The sequence below is a fragment of the Cryptomeria japonica genome, chromosome 8 (genome assembly GCF_030272615.1).
Source record: "Cryptomeria japonica chromosome 8, Sugi_1.0, whole genome shotgun sequence".
NCBI lineage: Eukaryota > Viridiplantae > Streptophyta > Pinopsida > Cupressales > Cupressaceae > Cryptomeria > Cryptomeria japonica.
The window spans coordinates 266,494,587-266,516,395 of NC_081412.1; positions in this window are offsets into that span (position 1 = coordinate 266,494,587).

Genomic DNA, 21,809 nt, shown 5'->3' on the forward strand with positions numbered 1-21,809 from the left:
TATTGTGTCTTCTATTTAAGGAGACGCTTTCTTCATTGTCTAACCCTAACTACTTGATCAATTGACTACACTACGATCCTACTTGCAACCACATTCCGTTCTTTGTTGAGCTCTTGTGCATATTAAAATCTGAGAGCAAATATATCAAGCAAGATCAATGGAGATAGGAAGAATGGAGATCAAAACCCTAGTGGACATGTGATGGTATAATCTTTGTGATTTTGAGTTATTTTGCATTGTCTTAGGTTATCTTCATATGTTATGGTGGATCTTTGTTCATTGTTAGGCTAGGGTTTAGTGGTTGGATTCATTTTAGCCTTTCAATATTGTTATTATTGTTATCCATTTTCACCATAAACAGGTTTCATTGTCAATAGACGATAATGTGAAAACCACCTTTCTCCACTCATGTCATGTGCGGTTTTCCTCAGAATTAGTAATTAAAGTAGTGGTTGTATTCAACTCTGCTTATATAAAGTTGATGATGGTGGGCAGGAAAAGAGGAAGCGACTTCTTTAACATTAAGTAATCGAGGATTGATTTTCTTTTTAGGAAAGACTTCATATCAACACCATAAACTACAATTGCGCGCGACAACATCAGATTTTCTCCAGCATCAAGATAATCTATCCCCAAAAAGGTTACACAGATTGCTAAATATACTTCAATTGTAGTAGCATAATGGTGATACAGTGCCTCCACATTGGTGAGCTCGCTGAGACTTATGGGGAAACACAGATAAGATTATAAGGGTGAAAAAGTGCATGTCCTTGTCAATTATTATTTTGCTATATGCTACATGTTTTGTATGGGAGATCGAGTACACAGTTTTGGAAGGAATAACTCATGTTAGACTGCACAAAAACTGAGATAGGTCCTCACATGACCCTATGGATTCAAATGAATCATTCCTATGCATCTTGGATTCCAAGAAACAATTCATCAAAGTTCGATAATTTTTTGGATTTAGGGCACTTGAGAGATAACACCAGTAGGGTATGTCTTTGGACATTCTAGCGAGTTGGGATCGAGAACAAGAGCATGCCTACAACAAACCTGTCCACTCAAACACACTCGTACTAATAGTTCATGCCCATGATGAACATAATGAATCTTAGCCTACCTTGCAACCTTGCATTGCATGCATCTAATGGTTTTTGCACCAACTAAAAAATTGCTACACTATGAGAATGGCTTCTAGTCTTCAAAAAATAAGATAGCTCATTGTAGATGGGCCTCACATGACCCTATGGATTCAAATGGATCATTTGTATGCATCTTGGATTCCAAGAAACAGTCTGTCAAAGTTTGACAATTTTTTGGACTCAGGGCACTTGAGAGATAGCGTCGATAGGTTATATCCCTAGACATTTCGACGAGTTGAGACGTGGAACAAGAGCATGCCTACCATAAACCTTCCCACATGGACATTCTTGTGCTGATAGTTCATTCCCATGACGAATGAAATGAAACTTAGCCTACCTTGAAACCTTGCATTGCATGCATTTGAAGGTTTTTGCACCAACTGAAAGATTGCTACCCTATGAAAATGGCTTCGAGTCTTCAAAAAATAAGATATGAAAATTATAGATGGTCCTCACATGACCCTATGGATTCAAATGGATCATTTGTACACATCCTGGATTCCAAGAAATAGTCCATCAAAGTTCGACAATTTTTTGGACCTAGGGCACCTTAGAGATAGCGCTAGTAGGGTATGGCCCTGGACAATTTGGCATGTTGGGGTGTAGAATAGGAGCATTCCTACCATAAAAATACCCACATAGATGTACTCGTGCTGATAGTTCATGCCCACGATGAATTAAATGAAAATTAGCCTACCTTGCAACCTTGCATTGCATGCATCTGAAGGTTTTTGCACCAACTAAAAAATTGCTACCCTATGAAAATGGCTTCGAGTCTTAAAAAATGAGATAGGTAATTGTAGACAGGGCTCACATGACCCTATGGATTCAAATGGATCATTCCTATGTGTCCTGGATTCCAAGAAACAATCCGTCAAAGTTCAACAATTTTTTGGACTTAGGGCACTTGAGAGATAGCATTGGTAGGGTATGGCCCTAGACATTCCAATGAGTTAGGATGCAGAACAAGAGAATGCCTACCATAAACCTACCCACCTAGATGTGCTCGTGTTGATATTTCATGCTCATGACAAATGAAAACAAACTGAGCCTACCTTGCAACCTTGCATTGCATGCATTTGATGGTTTTTGGACCAACTGAAAATTTGCTAGCTTGTGAAAATGGTTTCGAGTCTTCAAAAATGGAGATAGATCATTGTAGATGGGCCTCACATGACCCTATGGCTTCAAAAAAATCATTTGTAGGCATCCTAGATTTCAAGAAACAGTCTGTCAAAGTTCAACAGTTTTTTGGACTCAGGGCACTTGAGAGATATCATCGGTAGGGTATGGCTTTGGTCATTCCAACGAGTTGGGATGCAGAATAGTAGCATGCCTACCATAAAAATACCCACCTGGATGAGTTCATGTTGTTAGTTTGTTCCCATGACAAATGGAATGAAACTTAGCCTATATTGTAACCTTGCATTGCATGCATCTGATAGTTTTCACATAGTTTTTTAAAGAAATTGCAATATCTCCTAAAGTACTTAGTGAAAATTGATGAAACCAAGTGAAAATGAAACTAGACTCACATATATAACATTTCCAATAGGCCTTTGGGTCTTTATTTGCTCTATATAATCCATACAATGTGAAAGAGCAACCATATTGTAGGAAAGAAACAAAATTAACACAAGAGATATCACTAGATAATATTAAATATGATTTAACAAATCTAAGTTTAAATGAATTGCATATTAAAAAAAAAATACATAAATAAGAGGTGTGCAAAATATGACACCACATAGATTTCCAGGCCAAAATCAATGGCCGAAAGTGTGACATTATCTATCTGGGACATTTGTGTTGGAATCAATGAACACGAAGAGGTGGGCTTGAATCAATGTTTAGCAATTTACAAAATTATTAAGATGGCTATTAAACTACCAGATGCATAAGAATGAAAGTTAAGTGCAAAAACATAAAATAAGCAACCACACAACCATAACACCAAGATTTTTATGTGGAAACCCAGAAAGGGAAAAATGACGGTGGGATTTGAACCCACAATATTATTATACTATGATCAGAAGTATGATAATATTACATAGAGGAAATGCACTTGAATCAAGCACACTGCCTAGAGCTCATTGCTCAAATACAAATGGGATACAACCCGGAGGAAGGCTCACTTCCTTAAAGGCAATTGCAAATGATTACAATAATAAATGAACTGAAGTATATCATCTACATATGCCAAAAAGTAGTTTCAGTTAGGCTCAGATTAACTTCTGCAACTATTTTGTCTCTTTGCTCTGTTTTCCTACACTGTCATACACTCGAAGCACCAAAATATTCAATCACATTCACCAACCTTTACATATTCACTCATAAGAATTCTTACACTCATCTCATACATCAAAATGCCTAAATGAATCGGTCTTATATATCTGCACAAATAAAATGAATCATTTCTCATGTTGGCTTCCAAAAATCACATAACACAACATGAAATGTGTAACCTTAAGTCAGCTCAATCCATCCACAAATACATATGCAGACCTAAACAAAATGATAAAAAGATTCATACAAGTCAGCCCAATCACCTCAAACATGAAAACAATCACCAAAATCAACCCAACAATTGTGCATCACACATTACACCAAAATAGCTCTCTTCTAACTGAATTACCAGATACCGGACCTTCAATCTCGCTTATTAATCAACACTAGATATCAGGATTACAAAATAATCTGCCTCGAACCCGAATCATTTGCCTTAATCACCGCAACCAAAATTACACAATCAAAATCAAGATGTGCACAAAGATCTCATGCTCTATAGGTTACTGTATTCCACCTTCCAGACTTTCGGTAAATCAAATCTATGTACAACGAATATGATTTCTTAACTGGGTTGCCATCAATGACAATTCCTAAGCATCTCTCATGCATAGATCTTGACCGAAATAGTGTCTCTTGCCAACACATTTGATCCCTTGACAATGACTATAACACACAAAATGAATATACATTAAATAGAGTTAGTATATCTTAAAAAAAACATATTTTGAATTCAAGGTACTATTCTATTCTAGCATGTTACAAAAAAATTACCTCAAGCGTCAAAGTTGGAGCTACAACAACAATGGGAGAAGCATGAGATGGTGTATTAACACCAGCTGATGCATCCTGAAATGCATATTGTTCATATCATTTAAATCGATCTATAAATAAAAATTAATTTACATTTACAAGTTTTAAGTGATTAATAAATAAAACATTATCAATTCAATTCAACTCATTTGTGTTTGAGTCTTCTCGCCAAACACCATATCCATCAAATCATAAATCAATGTCACATCCTCTACAATGCTAGCCTGATATCTACCTCGTGTACACAGATGGGACATGGAACCATCTACACTGACCTCAATATCTATCCTAGAGCATATACCTGAATGACTGGGACACACATGCTGAATGGGCTCACCAGGGCCAGATGGTTCAACTGTTGTATCATCATTTGGGCCAAGAGGATGTGATAACTATGTTCCATGCTGAATGATGACATTAGTCAATATGGTGGCTGCTTGAAGAGTCTGTACCTCCATAGACTCTTTTAGGGCTACTGGGATTGTGACATGAACCACAGGTTTTGTTGTTAGAGGGATGGAATTTTGGGGGTTTAGTACCCTTTGGGCTCCAAGTCTATCATGGGAAGAGCCTCCACCTCTACCCTGGAATTCTCTCATATCAAAATAGTCTGGCCTCTGATTCAAGATAAACTCGCAATATAGTTTCCTCAAGAAATATAATGGAACCTCAAAATTGTTACAAGGTGGACCTTGGTCAAAGACCATCCCTATCCCAAAAGCATTTTTAATTCCCAAATGGTTATACTAGTGTATAGGAAACCTCTTTGAATTAAGAGGTAAGGTTTCATTGGTTTTGGGGTCATAAAAAATAACACATTTTTGTGCTTTACTTATATTTTTTTTCACTTCATCATAGGACAACCCACTACCATAAAAAACTCGACATCGATCCCTATAGCTTCCCCATTTTGTAACTTGTTTGGAAACTTCATGGGCACTATTAGCCATTGATTCTAGGGTTTTTGCAATAGATACATGATGCTCATGCTCAAATTTCTTAAATCTATTAACCAATCTGGTTATTTTGGCAGTGTTTTGTGTTAATTGATTTATCAAATCCTCATGTGTCATTTGTGAATGGTCTATTGGAGGAGATGGAGGGTTTGTATCTTGAAGGTTCAGTTGTGGGTTCTCATGTGGGTTTTTCCTTGAGTTCTTAGGAGGTTTGTTTTGTTGGGGGTTGTGTTTTGAGAATCTGACATAAATTTATAAGAAAAAATTAAAAAAACTAATCAAAAACAATGAAATCACATTCAAATTTCAAGTAGAATTAATCAAATACATAAGATGCATAAAAAAATGAGTTAAATATCTCTTTGTCACCTTGACATGGTGAATTTTTGGTCATGCTAGAACATCGTTCGTGTATCGGTTGGTAGAAACCCTTGAAACCTTTTCTTGTGCGGCCGTAGGTGAAAATGACCCAGTTGGTCACATAATTTTTTTTTATTGTCAGACAAAGGTGAATAAGTTTTTAAAAACTAAAACCCACTCACATTTTTTAAATAAAAAATTTGTTCACTTTTATTAAATAGATAACCCGTCCACATATTTTAAATATAGAATCTGTATGAGTTTTAGGCTCGACAATATGAAGCTAAATGTAAACGAGTTATTTATATTTTTAAATAACCCGTTCACGTTATGAGTTTTTAGAAGTTTTGTTTGGAGGGTCTCCACTTTTTTGCACCCCATCTTGGTGCAGTTACGCAGGCACATGGTCCCCAGATCCCCTGCCGGGGGGACCATCCCCCCTAAACCTTGCAAGGGGGCACCTTCCCTTGTAAACCCCCATGCTCATTCATCAACAATAACCTTTTATTATTGCAAGGTTGAGACATCATTTTCCTAACATTAACTATATTTTAATATTTGATTGGTACATTAGATTCTATACATAATATGACCATGTTATAATTGATAGGTGGGTTGGGATCACACCATCACCCAACTTTTTATACAAAAAAAATACCTTCACCACATACACAATAGAAATTTGACCACCTTTGGGAAGTATGGAAGGATATGACCATATTAGGTAATGAATTTTTGAAGATCCAAGCTACAAAATCATATAGGAGGTAGGGTGGGGGGGATCCTCGAAAAAAATCAATACTATAGATATCCTCACCCTCAACCACATAAGTTGAAATGCACCTAAGGACCCAATCATAGATATATCACAAGGATAACTAGGGAGCTCACCAATTCTACCTTCTATAAATAATACCTAACCAACAATATCTAGGGTAGAGGTAATTCTACCTTCTATAAATAACACCTCCATTAGTGAGCTAGCCAAGCTAGATTTCTAATGAAAATAGACCCACTAAAAAGAATTATCTAAGTTCTTTTATTCATTGAAGATTGCATGAAGCACAAGGGAATATGTATGCTTAATGAGTTCCTTAAGATAAAATAAAAATTATTAAAGAACGAAAGTGATGTTTTTTATCCTCAAAATTGTGTAATGGTATATGAAGAAAGAAAACATATAACTCGCCCAAAGACATGGTAAACAATATAAACTATCCTTAATAATTTGAAATGTGCCTACATTAGTGTAAAAAAGTGTTTCTTTTGAAAAACACTTGATTGGTAGTTTTTTATTTTTGTCTTCGAAAATAAATTTCAAGCTACACAAAGAGGGGATTAGACAAAAAAATGATCAAATAAAATGGTTTAAACTATGGGCACTGACAAGTTGGAAAATTGTAGACTAGTTGAAATACAAGGTGCATACATTTAATGATGGATATATCAAAGGATGAAAATGATAAAAAAATGGTAATCTAAAAGTAGAACCATTGAAACTTGTTCGGCACGCATTTCAAATCAAGGAGTGCATACACCAAATTATGAATGAATACATTGAAATATGTTTCCTCCATAAAAAATGATTATAGTAAACTAAAAAAATAATTTGGGACAATTTAAGAGGATATTTTGATGGCATGATCCCATGTAAAAAATAATTCTAATAAAAAATCAAGAGGGCAATTAGTCAAAATGTAGTTAAAATCCATTTAAAAAAATACAAGTGGAAACGCCAATTTATGATAGATTGTCAAAATATAGGGTGGATCTACAAAAATGTGTTGATGTCATGAAAAGTCTTAAAAATCTATAATAGCATAAGTTACAGCTAAAATACATAAAATATGAGTTAAATGGACAATATGATAGATTGTAAAACTGACTTTTATAAAAAAAAATGAATATTAGATGGATGAAAATCATAAAAATAGGCTAGGATCATGTGTTAAGAATAACCACCAAAATATGTGCACATACACCAAAAATAAGATGCATTTGTTGAATTGTAATCGCCAAATATAAAATAGCTAAGAACACAAAAATAATAATATAGGTCCCATTAAACATGCCAAATATGTGTACATTAATTAACTAAATTAACTCATTTACACACAATTAAATGCAACACTCAAGATAAAGAAAAAGAGTTAGCAAACAATAATTAAAATAAACAAAGTTCTTTCCAAAACCAACTCCTATTGCACCAATCCATGGCAATTTTCTCTTTTTATTGGTGGATGATGTGATATATGAGTGCCTTCACTAGTGGCATAAGCTTGCATATAAGGATAAGATCTAAATGTCTTAGGATGAGATCCTATTTATTTTTTGTTTGCTATAAGATTGGATAGATATGATTAAAGGTAAAGACCAAGGGCTTAAATTGGTTGATACCTTTCAAGAGATAAGAGGATGACAAGTGCCCTCACATGATTGGTGGATATGCAAGTTAGATAGATTGAGAAGAAACCAATGACAGTGATTACCCTTGGAGAAAATGGAGGGAGATGATGGAAAATAGGTACTTGGGAGTACCCTTGAGAGATGGGAAATTCCTTTGACCCATGACATATGGTAGTAAGGCCATGTGACATTTACAAAGGCCCATGCCTTGTGTAAAAAGGTCATACATTTATACACACGTGGGAGTGCATATGATTTGCGATGGGTTCGACTAGGATTAGGAGTGTGCAAGTGAGGGGTTAATAACTTAATTTATTTTCATTTACTAATGAAAATTGGATAGAAAAGGGGAATTAAATAAATAATTTTATTTTTTTTGAAAAAGGAATAGGGAACTTAAGAAAATAATCATTTAAAATAGGAGCGAGTGAATAATGATGGATCTCGTAACTTTATTAATCAAATAACAATATATTGCCTAATTAAGAAGAGGATACACATGAGATAATTAATTAGATAAATAGGGATTGAATCAATCAATTTTAAAGGAATTTGTCAAGTTATTAGGGTTATTGATGAAGTGTCAATTTTAGGCATCTACACTACCCTAACAAAAAAATATCTTTTTTAATTTGAGTGCGGGTTAATCTCCTCCATCATTCATTACAATTTTGATACAGATTCGAATTAAGGATGATATTGGGAATTTGATAGGTAAATTCTTGAATTCTTCTAATAACACTAAAAATTAATTTTGTACTATATTTATTGAAACATGCATGCATTGAAATGGATTTAAATAAGTCACTTATAGTCAATTTTGTTGAAAGTGAATAGATGACATTGGTACCATCCCCTTTAAGTGTCAAAAGTGTTCCCCTTTTATAACTCACTATTGGAGAAGAGACACTAGTGATTCAAAATACTTGAACAAGAACTTAGAAGAATGCAACTTGGTCGAATTAGTTTGAGTTTTATCATTATTAAGCTAATAAAAATTTATTAAAAAGGTTTCTCATTCCTTATAATCACTTGGAGGATAATCTAGATCATTCTCATGTGCTTTTTCTGGTAGGGCATCTAGGTGAGTATCCAATATTTGTAAAATGTCCTATGAATGACCCCTACACTGCTAGTCATGGACTTGATGCTTTAGAGAAAATGAACCCTACTCCTTAAGAATCAACATGAGTTCCTTTTAAATATATTATGGCTAATGATATATCAAAGGATAAGAGTGATTAGAATATAATGCAGAAGAAAAAAGAATCTGAAAAAAATATGGATCAATAAAATAATATTCTTCACTCCTAATTTAGAAATGAAGAGATTAGAGAGAAAAAAATTGAGTTATATATATTTTTTTTCTCACATTTTTATTTATGAGAATTGACCTTAGATTATATCAAGAAAGGCTTTTTGTTATTGATATAACCATACTTTATAAAATATCTTATATAATTTATCACAATTTTTTTAATTTTTAATTTTCCATTTTCATAATAAAATAGAATATACATACACTCCATGATTTTAAAAAAATCACATTATTAACTATTAAATTTAATTTCTTTAAATATCACTATAATTTAACAAACTAATATTTCAAAAATTTGAATCATCCTAATATTTAAATTTAAAGATGTAGCTTTTTTATTTACTTGAATTGTGATGCCTCGGCATAACACTACAATGGCACCCACCCAACTTTTTTATCCCTGTAATTTTAATGACTTAAAAATAAGTTAAATACTAAAATCTAAATTAAAAAGCAACTTTCTATTATTACGCCAAAGGCGTCTCCTATCTGAGAATGGATGACCTGATGTTGGCGATCAACAGCTTGCAATGCACGAGAATGGATGCAAGACGATTCAAATATTGCTGGCCGTTAGATTTTTTTCACTTTTTCTGCCGGTTTTGCTATTTCCTGTCGTCACCATTCATTACTCTCACCGTTTGTTTTTGTCCTCGCTGCTATTTACATGATGTGACAGTTCTATGTTGTGGTTTGGTGCAGCATTAGACAGACAAAAAAAGCAAAAAACTTAGCTCTAAGGTTTAGAAAGGGCCCCACCCAAATCTCCATAAAATTTAAGGAGGGGATATAATTTAATATGAACTTAGCCCTTCTTTCTATAAATATAAGACAATATCATCCCTTCCTCACGCCCCTAAATCAAACAACAGATTAAACATTAATTTGTTGCATCATAGGCATTTTTAGAATAAAATAAATTAGTTTGTTTAGATATAGTCAATTTAAAATTTAATAGTTTTTTTAAATGTGGTCTTAATTAATGTGTAAAAGTAATTTTAATTTTAGTTACTTATTCTTATTTTATATGGATTATGATTGAACAAGATTAAATTTGGTCAATGAGAATTTATAAATTAGATAATGGTTTAGGAAGGGGCATATAGTGTGTGTATGTGTATGGTTATATTAATGTAGATGTATATATAGTGGAGGAAACACTATCTTGTTAGAATCGAATCAAATGAACAATCGAGTAAAGGAACCTTGTTGGTCTCCTATTCATTAAAACATTCAAAGCTTCATGGACAATTATGTAAATGTCCTTGGTGATAAAATGTCCTCGAAAGAATTACCAACCATAGGTTATTATCCACCACTAATGTGTTGATTTAATCATTTTATAAGATTATATCTAGCAATACTAAATTAAAGATGTTTTTGGTAAATTTTTGCAAGAGACAACTTATTGATCCAAACAAGTATGGTTAGTGGGGTTTGACTTGTTATTATTCTAATTTTTGTGATTTCAATAAAAAAAAATTATAAATTTGAATTTTTTAATCTTATATTATAAAATAAGTCAACAATTCTAGGATCATTCTATGAATAACATGTTTTCAGTTATAATCTTGATCATCAAATAAATATTCAAATTTGAGTATTCCTCATAAGCATTCCAATACATTGATTATAAATATATCAAAGCTCATCTTTTGAATCATTCCACATTATTAAAATTACAAAATAAAATGCATGGAAGATTCTATCATATTCAAAACAATTGCATTCCACTCTACCTCTATTTCTGCAATTTGGAGCAATAAATCATCAGTTCTACAATCTTCCTGTTCTTCTTCAGGGTCATCCTCATTTGCTAGATTCGAGACTACATCCTCCTCACCCCAGGAGGCATCCTACTCATCTTGGAAGGGAAACAAACCAGTCTCTTCTTCAAACAACGAATACAACAAACCCTCTTCTTCTTCAGCCAAAGTCTCCTCCTTTTTCCAGCCATCCCACCAATGACATTTGGTTTCAACTTCCACTTGGACATCACTCTCTACCGAGTCTAGACTGCCAAGAAATTTTTCGATGACTGATTCGGCCTCATCATCTGAAACTTCAGCCTGTTTATTGCTAACATAAAAGCACCCAACTCTAGGATCAACTATCCAATCAGATGCCATCTTTGCTCAAGCCAACCATGGCTCTGATACCAATTGTTAGTTTAAAAACGAGTAGAGAAAACACAATAATAATGAACAGAAAATAGTAGAAAAAATAATAGACACAACAAAGAATTCAAGACACAAGATTAATGTGGTCACCACTAAGTGGCTACGTCCACCAGAAATGTAGGGAGAATTCTTATTACCCAATATCCAATTACACAGTACATCATGTATGGGTTGCACACAACCATTTATATAAACATATCAAATATTAAATGAAGAGTCTTCTGGGGAAGACAAACAACCATGTGACTATTGGGCTTCATATACCCAACAATCTCCCTCGTGAAGTCCAACCGGCATAGCCTGTAACATTCCCTGCATCTCCATTCCAAGGCTCATACTACAACCAGCTCTTGAGAAGATTTTAATATCGCCAAACTCTGTTCATGAACAGTGCAAATTAATCTTCTCCAAGTCAGATCAGAGTTAAAAACATATTCTCTAACTACTTCATCCGGTAATCCATAATCAGGAACACTACTATCAACAGATGCATAATACACTCCTCCATCAAAGTCTCTTGCTTTTGTGCTCCCCCGTAATAGAATATCTAGAAGATCACCATTACCAGATTTTAATACCCAAATATAAAACTCTTGTATAGGTGTGAATAGCCTACAAACATCACTCCCAATTCTCATGGTTGCCTCATTGAATGAATTTGTTGTATTTTGTGTAGAAACTTGTGCAGTACCTGCAATCAATGCATTCCACTCCGTCTCTATTTCTGCAATCTGGAGCAATAAATCATCACTCTTTTGTTTTTTTTGAAATTCATTTTCCTCAAAGACCTTATCCTCAGCCTTTCCGAAGTCTTTTGGATCTTGCGCAGCCTTGACCTAGAGGCTCTCTCCCGCCTCTGTGATCTCTATAATCCCTGCGCTCCTGGGATATTCAATCTCCAGGCACCCTGAATCCTCTTGTGGATTCTTTCCACCAAAGAAGGGCTTTCCTATCAACAAGTCATACATTTTTGTGAGGAAAGAGTCCTCAGATAGGAGCTTCCCATCACTTTCCTCTTGCTAAAATATGGTCTCTTCAGAAAAATCCCATTCTTTCTCAAAGTTATCTTTTCAATATTCATGATGCAACAGAAAACCATCAACTTCTGGTCCATACAAATCAGTTTGTCGGTGAGTAGGATATTCTCTTCCTTCAACCTCATAAATTTTTCTTTTTCATAATCCTCCTGAGTCTTGGTCTCAACCTCATCAACTTCATCCTCACTTGCTCTAGCGTCCTCCTCTTCAGCATCCTCTTCTTCAGTTGAATCAAGAAAATCTTCAAACAACGAATACTTCAAACCCTCTTCTTCTTCAGCCAATGTCTCATTTTTCCAACCATCCCACCAATGAACATGGTGTTTTGTTTTAACTTTTTCTTGCACAATTTTACCCTCCACCGAGTCTAAATTTGCAAGAAAATCTTTGATGACTTGATTGGTGTCTTCATCTTTTGGCTACCTTTTAGCCTTCTCGAGAAACCAACAATTTCTTTTGACGTGGCCTCACTTGCCACAATACCAGCAACTAATTTCTCTAACTTCGAACTTCTGCATCTTCTCAAGAATTTTCAATCCTTTATCTATCTACCTTTCCATCTCTGCTCAATCACTTCACCTAAGCTCTGATACCAATTGTTAGTTTAAAAACGAGTAGAGAAAGCGCATAATAATGAACAGAAAATAAAAGAAAGAATAATAGACACAACAAAGAACTCAAGACACAAGATTAACGTGGTTCACCACTAAGTGGCTACGTCCACTAGAAACACAAGGAGAATTCTTATTAACCAATATCCAATTATAGAGTACATAATGTATGGGTTGCACACAACCATTTATATTAACATATCAAATATGAAATGAAGAGTCTTATGAGGAAGACAAACAGCCAGGGGACTGTTGGGCTTCATATACCCAACACCAGGAATATCATAAACTATTGGGAAGTTGTGCTGCTGGTAACTCCCCAATATAGATGTTTTCGAAACTGAGGAGTTTGTAGGTGGAGGCGCGAAAGCCAAGCATTGCACCGACCCCTACTCATTCACAGGAATTAAGCATTGAAGCACGCATCGAAGATATCGTACGAAGCAGCTCGAGTGAGATTAGAGAGTTGATGAATGAAAGAGTCTCTCACAGAACCGTAAACAGGTTCATCTTTTGACAACAGCGACATCCTGCCGGCACTGCAAAGTGGTCTTCTCCAACCGAGATTCTGATTAACCCCACGTAATACAACGAAGGGTTGGCATCGTTTGACAACAAAGACGTAAACTGCAAGCCAGGGGAGGAAAGGGCGGCTATCCCTAGCGCAAGGGAGCCCGTCGACTCAGGAGATGGGAGGCAATAAGAGAAGGTTTTCTAGAACAGATTGGCCGTCTGTGAAAAAACGACAACGACATCCTGCCAAAACCGACCAAACAGGGCATGGAGGTGATAAGTCCTATCTGAGCTTTGGCGCAGCCAAAAATAAAGTCGAGCATGGACTGCGAGCCCACAGCGAGAGAGTTTGTTGACATGAGTTCCTTCACCTCGGATCCGTCGTCGTAGGTCTGGGTAATGCTGTAGCTGTAATTCCCACAGGTTGGAGTGCTACCCAGTGCTTGACACGCCTCCGAAGAGCAGTTGAAGAATTTGAAGGTGGATGACTTGGAGGGGTCGAAGATGTTTTCTGTGCAATCGGCAAAGGGAATCCAGGAGATGTCACTGCCAGTGTCGAGGGACATGTAGAAGCTCTGCTGGGGCGTGCCGAAGCCCAGATTGATTATGTAGTCTCTGCTCTTTGAAGCCAAAGGGACGTTGGCGTCCTCTTGTGTAGCAAAGCTCGTTGCTACTCGCGTTATTGCGCAGTAGCATTGGACGTCGCCCTTTATTGAGTCCAACATCGTGGTCAGCCACGTTGAATCGTTGTTGCGGAAAGGGGAGCACTTGGCATTGATGTGCATCAGAGGAAAGCTCGTGCTCGATTTTCTTGTCTGAGGCGGAGAGTATAACTTCTCTGCGTCCTCCTGGGTGAATAGTAAGGGACTCACTTTTACATGCCTGCTCGTTTGAGCTACGCCATAGGCCAGTAGCAGAAAAAGCAAGAGATGAAGTCTCGCCACCTCTTTACCAGAGAAGCAATCTAGAGAGGGATGATAATTTGTGAAGAGGAAACAAAATGAATGGTTGAAGTCTTTGAGTCGGGTATTTCATTCTTAAACGCAACTCGAGATTCCCATGCATTATTTCTTGCGAAAAGACCAATACTTTTGAGATTAAAACGTACAATTGAGAATTTTTAGGACTTTTGACCATGCTTTCATCGAAGGGCCCTACTTTTACGAGCTTCAAAGAGGAAACAAATGATTGCATCGTATTATGAATGGATTGGAAAGGATTTGATACATATAATGATGATTCTAATTTCAAATTAAGATTAGGGTTTATAATTAATTTTTATTTATTTTTTATAGAGGAATTATTATTGTATTCATTTAAGTCTAATCAATGGATATACTAATCAAAAGTAAGTATTATTTTTGTTTTCAAAATAACTTAATTTTTATAAAGTTGTTGTTTACATTTTTAATTTAGAAATTATTTATCTAAAATATGATTGGATGAAAAAAATTGGTATTATAGAAAGAATTTTATAAGAATAATAGATTTTAGATTTTTTTAAATTTTTTTTTATATTTTAAAAATAAATATCTATTTAAAATAAGTTTATTCAATTTTTATTGATAATCTTATAAATAAAGTGAAATTTCCATATACCCTTAAAATAAACAATATCTACTAGTGGTCTACCAATAGTTGAAATCCCTTGCCAAGTCTTCTCAAATCTCATGTTAAGTCATAGATGGCCTCTAAGGGAGCTTGCTTTATATTTATCAACTAGTGCAACAAGGAAGAATGATCTCTTTTCTCAATGAAATGTGCAAAAAATAGGTCCTTGCGTGCATCCCGATCTCTCATGGAATTTAGGATAAGAGATCTATACTAGTCTAGAGACTTTCCCTTAAAGTATGCAACAAGCAACCTTAAAGCTATATTGTGTTGGGTTACAAAGTGGACTCAACATACATCTACAACATCTTGTAAGTAATCTATGGAATTTTTTCCTTCCTCTCCACTAAATTTAGGCAAGGATTTCAATATAGATGTGGGATAGGGTCCCATTGGTCGGGTGGGGTATGAGGTGTTAAGGACTTTCACTATCCCAATTAAAATTTTTTGGAGGTAGTCCTAGAAGAGTCATTTGGGTCTAAGATTGAATTTGCACTTGAGTAACCCTTGTGTGGTGTTTCGCGATCGAGGAATATTTAGTAGGGGAGGGAGTACTAAATGTGGGTCAAAAGTAGATTGTGACCTAGTTACTAGCCCTTGGCTCATACAACTCTGTTTTGATTTTTAATCAGGTGATTAGGGTCCTACCGAGTGTGCTAGAAAAAGGAATTGCTGATCTTGATTATTGCTTCTCAGAAATGTAATATAATCTTATGGAAAACTCAACAAATGGGGATGTAGATTTGTGAATTACTAAGAAAAATCTAGGATTTTAGAAGGTGGCTCTTCTTCTTTAATTTTTTGAGGAAAAGGGGAAGAAGGAATTCAAAAGAAAATCTAATACTAAGGTGGTTCCCCACAACATTTTGATAATAAGCATCACTATAGGATAATATATATGATATTTCAAAAGTAAGTACAAATCATCATTACCCCTTCATAGGTTGAGAGAATAAAAGGTTTACTAAGGTTTTTGAACACAAAAATGAGATATTCAAATCTCTCAATGGAGACATCTGCTAAGACTCACTAAAACACACATCATTTATCCCTTCATGAATGCTAAAAGATGATCTGATCAAATGGACATGATATAATAACAAAATCTCTATCACAAGTAATCATTAGAGTTGAACAAACATGATTTGATTACTCACACTAGTGAAATCGAAATTATAAGAGCTAGAATTTCATTCATCATTAACCTCATTGACATAAAATTCAAAATCAAGATTAAACAAAAATCCATTTGAGCACAGTTTATTTATGTCTCCTAATCAAATAGAAGCCTAAGCATGTATAAAATTATCAAAATAAAACTTCAAGATCAAATCCCCTTCAAAGAAACCCAACCTACCCTATATAGACTCCCTGTAAGGACCCGCTAGTCCTAAGCTTAGAAAAACTAACATAATTAACACATACATTATTATTTAAGTCTACATACATTTATTTCAAATGAAAAACCATTAATATAAGTGCAAGATTTATCATTCGTCCATGTAGTTATGCAAAAAAAGAACTATATGTCAACAAGTATGAAGGAATTATGAAACTTCATATCAAAATAAATAAATATTGTAGCCTAAAGTTAGTATGCGTGAGATAAATTTAAGTTATCTAAAAGCAATGTGCATGAAAATATTAATAGTAACTATGAAATACAATGTCAACTTGATAACTATTTAATGATCATATGAATAAGGATAACTTATCAAAAATCACATTACTCACTCTATCCCTAGCATTTAGCATTCACAAATAAATTGGTAGGAAAACTAAGCATGAAAACGCACAAATCCACAAGTCATGCACACATAGGACACATGTTAGTAGGTTAGTGGTTAGTAGTTTTCTTACTTTTCCCATTAGTTACATATTACATGGCAACTTTCTGTCACATTTACAGGCTCAGACCTCATAGGTCATTTACAAGGCTTACTTAGCCTAATAGTCAAGATACCTCATTGGTCTACTAAAATGAAAAATTAATATAATATACATAGGATTTTACAATGATATAATATGAATCTCTATCTTTGGATGTAGTGTATTCCTTGCCATTGGACTCACCTCCATCTGCAATCTAGAAGACATACATATGACCCAAGCATTTTATCCACCCAACCAAATGAAGCTTTTGCTTCCCGGTGCCCATGATAAGCTTTCGTCCCTCACGACAATGTATCCTAGCAAACTGACAACATCCGTTAGGTTTGGAACATGTGCATGCATGTAGTATCTAACAACCAAATTATTGAACTTAGCTACATGTGTTATGGAAGAGAGAAAATTACCTGGCCAAGCTTCATCTTAGATCAATTTCTCACTTTAGTCCAACCGTCATGTTTTATAGTATATAATACTCCACATAAGATATTGATAAAACAAAACAATCATCCAAACATGAAGCATATGAGGACATACATGTCCACTCAAAGTTAATTATCATATATACTAACCAGGGTTCAAACATTGAGGATACCATCTTCCCAGAGGCACTCCTCAACACACAATAATCTAGGAAAATCCTTTACATAATGTATCAAACATTACTAGCTAGATCCACAAGACACATCCTATCTTATTTATGTGACCACACATTACAATTTTATTTGAATAATGGTACACCTTGCTTTATTTAAATGAAGAGTCCTTCCTATTTCTTCTAGATGTTTGATGGGGACAAGATTTAGCATAGTGATCCCCTCCAATAATATAACACCTGTCTCGAGGTCCCTTCGGTTTGAAAGACTTATTCTTCTCAGGTTCATTTTTATTGTAATTATTATCATAACGAGTCCTCTTATTGCTTCCATATCGTTTCCTTCTGACTCTATCTTCAATATGGTTGTCTTTATTCATGTTCCTGGTCTGTTGATTATTATTTCCCTATTGTTGAACCATCCTTTTGAAAACTTCTTCCATAGAGAAAAATATAGTCATTGGGACATAGATCATACTGTCTTCTTCGTTTTGGTTCCTATTCTGGTCATTCACTCTCTCGATCTCTCATTCTAGGAGTTGTAACCTTTCCCCTAGTTGAATTAGGGAGTTAATAGTTTGGTCAAACCTCTCATCTAGAGTATGGTTCATGCCATCCATGCTCGCACCATAATTGCCATTTTTAGTGACCATTTTAGTTGATTAAGATCGTCCTATGCCAAAATTTACATCTTTTAGAGAGGTAGATCATAAATTCCTAGCATTAAACTTAGAGCTTAATTTACAGACATCTTTAGTTCATTATGACAATATTATCAAGCATGAAGCAATTATCATTGATCATGCCTATCAATTTCCATTAGAGACCTTTACAATTTCAAACAATGTGCTAAATGAAACCTGTAACTATTTTACAATTTAATCAATGTGTTTTTATTTCCTATATATGATATGCTAAGTTGTTTCCAAAGCACTAATGTGGATAAAATTTTAGGGTCTTTTCTAAAATGATGTATCACTAAAAGGGGTCATGTATTCACATTAATTTTAATACAAGTACAAATCAAACATCTCATTTCATGTATCGTGCAAGGTGCAATCATCATTCAAATGCATCACTGACAATTTTTATTTTCTAATCACCATCTATGGATATGCTATTCAAGTAAAAGAAACATTTCAAGGCTCTAAACCAAAATCAACAAGGCAAAAATAAATATTCACACATTGTACACGTGCATAAAGTTTTAACTAGAACTTATATATACAAGGGTATTGTCCCATGATAAAAGTGATTATTTATATAAGGTTATAGGCAAGGTATACTTCCCTTCCTGTCACGTATATCAACATGTAGGAGGCCACTACTCAAATATAGACTCAACCTTGAGGGAATTACACATGCATACACTAAGAACCACCTAATTGAAGGTCCATCTGATCAATTATCACAACCTAACATAGTGAACTCAAGGCCCTAGTGCGGAACCTAGAGCTCTGATACCAAAATGTAAGGACCTGCTAGTCCTAAGCTTAGAAAAAGTAACATAATTAAAACATACATTACTGTTTAAGCCTACATACATTTATTTCAAATGAATAGCCATTATATAAGTACAAGATTTATCATCCGTCCATGTAGTTATGTAAAATAAGAACTATATGTCAACAAGTATGAAGGAATTATGAAACTTCATATCAAAATAATTAAATATTGCAGCCTAAAGTTAGTATGCATAAGATAAATTTAAGTTATCTTAAAGTAATGTGCATCAAAATAATAATAGTAACTATGAAATACTATGTATGAGCATATGAATAAGGACAACTTATCAAAAATCACATTGTTCCCTCTATCCCTAGCATTTAGCATTCATAAATCAAATGGTAGAAAAACTAAGCATGAAAACACACAAATCCATGAGTCATGCACACATAGGATACATGTTAGTAGGTTAGTGGTTATTATTTTTCTTGTACTTTTCTTGTTAGTTACATATTACATGGCAAATTTCTATCCCATTTATAGGATTACACCTTATAGGCCATTTACAAGGCTTACTTAGCCTAATAGTCAAGAGACCTCATTGGTCTATTAAAATGAAACATTAATACAATATATACACAAGATTTTACGATGATATAATATGAATCTCTATCTTTGGATGTAGTGTCTTCCTTGCCATCAGACTCACCTCCATCTGTAATCTAGAAGATGGGCATATGACCTAGGTGTTTTATCCACCCAACCAAATGAAGCTTTCTCTTCCATGATAAGCTCTCATCCCTCACAATGGACTATCCTAGCAAACTATCAGCATCTATTGGGAATGGAACTTGTGCATGCATGCAACATCTAACAACCAAACTATTGAACTTAGCTACATGTGTTGTGGCAGGGAGATAATTACCTAGTCAAGTTTTAACCCCTTTGGGGTAGGTCAGAAGAAAATCACCCTTCCTTATTTTATCCCATAATCAAGCACATCTTTTTGAAATATATCCATCATAGATAGATAAAATAAAACTTTACCCTTCTTGAGTAGGTACATTAATTATTTATTTATTTTCTTAATCATTCCCAATTTATAGAACTTCATTTTCATCTAAGTATTAGTTTCAATCAATTGAATTTCAAACCAATAGATTCTACATGTATCTAGAAAATTGACATAAAAAGTGTAGTTTGTAATTTAACTAAAAACATTTGTTTCTAGTAAGGATCCAAAGATATGATTGATATATATATATATATATATATATATATATATATATATATATATATATTATAGTTTGAATGGATCTAAACCCATGACTATGATGCCAAGTAAGCATGTTTGCGAGTGATATTGCTCATCTTAATAGCTTGGGGTAATTACAAATGCAACTCCATGTGGAACACTTAAGCCATAGAATAAGAGTTAAAAACCATTTATAACGTTGTATCTTGAGTGAAAACATAGTTCACCGGTGCTTTCTTATGCATGACGTTATTACTTTTGTTTTATAAAAAGAATATGCCTGTCGTGGAAATTTCACTGACTTGAGCCTTCAAACCTATGGCCAAGAGATGAATTGAGTTGAATATGGAGTTTTAATCTATTCATTTTGAGACAGGCATGATTTCTAGCAAGAAGATAGAGTTTGATGGTAAGGTAATTTCCAATGGTGGGTATATCAAGCTCATGGGTTTTACAATTGTATACACCTAAAAATGGTCTGAAGATAATTAATTAAATAAGCAATTATTTAATTAATCCCCCTTCCCAATTTAATTGAATTCACTAGACAATTTGATTAAATTCCCCTTTTCATCTACTTATTAATAAATCTAAGGATTTATTTAATAGGTTCATTCCAATAATCCCCTTTAATTAATTAATTCCCCCCATCAAAACCATTTCTTCTAAATCCCCTAATTAATTATAACAAATCAAATTCATGAGTTGTTGAAATTAATTAGCCTTTTCCTATTATTTGAATTTTTAAATTCAAATTCTCCTAACTTTTAACCACCTAACCTAACCCCTTCTAAACCTAACCCATTCCATTTACCCATATCCCCTTTCCTTGAACACTTTACCCTCTCATGAGAAAAGCTTTATGACACTTGTCACTAAGTGTTCCCTTTCATCTAACCTCTTCTAGAAGCCTCTTGACACTTGTCACCATGGAGATGACAATGTTCCCTTTCATCCAACCCCTTCTCCTACCTACCACCAATTGTTCCTTTTCATCCAACCTCTTCTCAACCCACCTCCAATTTAACCATTGATATCTTCAAATCAAATCTAGACCATTGATTCATGCCACATCATCCCTAGCCTTGGGAAATCCTATAAATAGACCTCATTTTGGAGCACAAAGGGTTCCTATTTCATATCATTTTTGCATTCTGGTTGATTCATCTCATTTGCATTCAAGCATTGTTACTATAGGCATCTAGCTTCTAGTTTATCATTTCAAGAATTGTTATCATGTTCAAATCTTAGCTTAATTGCATCTTCATTCTAGCCTATTTTCTAGAATAATCATGAAATCATGTAGCTTAATCATGCTATCATTGCTAGATCATGCATCTTCATCATTTAAATCCTCCATTTAAGTGTAGTCAAGTCACTAGAGTTT